At 39.4% G+C, this 1772-nt stretch overlaps 1 non-coding gene across 1 annotated transcript; it reads right to left on the bottom strand.

The window, feature by feature from the left end:
- Positions 1 to 1191: 1191 nt before the first annotated feature.
- LOC140521740 (U6 spliceosomal RNA) lies at positions 1192 to 1298 on the bottom strand. The gene has a single exon (XR_011973042.1). It is a non-coding gene; the product is annotated as a U6 spliceosomal RNA (small nuclear RNA).
- Between the last annotated feature and the right edge of the window lie 474 nt (positions 1299 to 1772).

Here is a 1772-nt window from a genome sequence, read left to right as displayed (position 1 = left end):
GCCAGAGATGATTCAGACATAGTCTCTGTCTTCAGGGAACTTAAAATCATAGAAAATGTGAGAGTTCAAAATAATCTTAGAGTTTGCTTAGTCCAACTCCTTTATTTTACAAATAAGAAAATTAAAACTTTTAGAGAGCAAATAACTTTCCCCAATCACAGTTTGTGGCAGAGTCAAGATTAGAACCCAGACCCCCTGGTGCTCAGTCCAGGGCTCTTTAGGGCTCTCCCAAGAGTCTTGCATATTCTCTTTTCTGCCCTAGTCCTTCTGTCAAGGCAGAGCACAATCCCACCTCCTTTAGAAAGCCTTGCTACAGTGAATTGTCTTCTTTTTTTGTTATCATCATCAGCTGTCATCATCATATCTAATATTTATATAACTTTAAAGAGTTGCAAAGCACTCTGTGATCTTATTTGATCCTCACAACAACCTTATAAGGTAGGTGCTATTATTACTCCAGTTTTGTAGATGGGGAAACTGAGGATGAAAATAATTAAATGGCTTGCTCCCAATCACATAGCTAGTACATGTCTTGCAACGAGGTTTAACTCAGGTCTTCCAGATTCCAAGTCCAGTGCTATCCACTGTATCCTCTAATTGACCTTGTCCTTTACAATCATTTCATTCATTAAGAAATACTTCTTGAGCATTTGCTATGGTCAAGGCCCTCTATTCGGTTCTGTAGGGGATATAAAAATGAACGATGCTGTCCCTGCCTCAAGGAGCACATAATCTAGTAGGGGGAACAAGAGATCTCTACAGATAAATATGATATGACATAGAAGCTCAGAGTTGGATTGGATCTTGAAAGGTTCAACTCACGCTTGATCAGTAGATCCCTCTCAGTAGACCCTTTGACAGCTGATCATCTTGCTTATATTCGAACACTTTTAGCGATGGGCAATTCACTACCTTTGGGGTTTCCTGAGGACTCATTCTACATTGGACAGTTTGTTGAGAACACTTTTCCTTATATATTTTTAAAATTTTCCCCCCAAATTTATTAATTTATTTGTTTTTAGTTTCCAACAATCACTTCCATAAGTTCCAAATTTTCTCCTCCTCCCTCTCCAAGATAGCATGCAATCTTATATGGGCTCTACACATACATTCCTATGAAACACATTTTCACATTAGTCATGTTACATAGAAGATTTAAAATGAATGGGAGAAACCGTGAGAAAAACAAAAAAAAATATGGAAAACTTCATGAATTTGCGTGTCTTCCTTGCTCAGGGGTCATGCTAATCTTCTCTGTATCATTTCAGCTTTGGTATATGTGCTGCCGAAGTGAGCATTACTTTTCCTTATATTAAGCCTAAATTTGCCTCTCTGAAACTCCCCATCCCCCAATTGCTCCTAACTTGGCCATCAGATAACAAAGGGAACAACCCAGCACTTTAAATACTTGAAGACAGTTGTCATGTCCATCTGTATAATTTTTTCTCTAGGTTAAACATTCCCACTTCTCCCATCCAACTCTCACGTAGCCTCTACTCTCCTTATCAGCCTGATTGTTCTCCTCTGGACAAATTTCCAAAAAAAGGCTCCGCCTAACTACGTAGTTAGCCTACCAGTTATAGAATGTCTATTCACATTCCACAGTCACTCCAAGGTACTTGCATTACTTGTCATTATAACTCTTCTGGCAGCAGACTCCTCAGTCTTTTCCGTGTGAGGAAATCGAATCTACCAAAAAAACCCGATTGCACTGTGTGCATGTGCCAGACCCCCACAATGTTCCTAAATCACGGCACCCAGAAATGGGCACT

This window comes from Notamacropus eugenii, chromosome 1, assembly GCF_028372415.1.
Source record: "Notamacropus eugenii isolate mMacEug1 chromosome 1, mMacEug1.pri_v2, whole genome shotgun sequence".
In the NCBI taxonomy this organism is placed as follows: domain Eukaryota; kingdom Metazoa; phylum Chordata; class Mammalia; order Diprotodontia; family Macropodidae; genus Notamacropus; species Notamacropus eugenii.
This window is presented reverse-complemented; position numbering and strand designations above follow the sequence as displayed.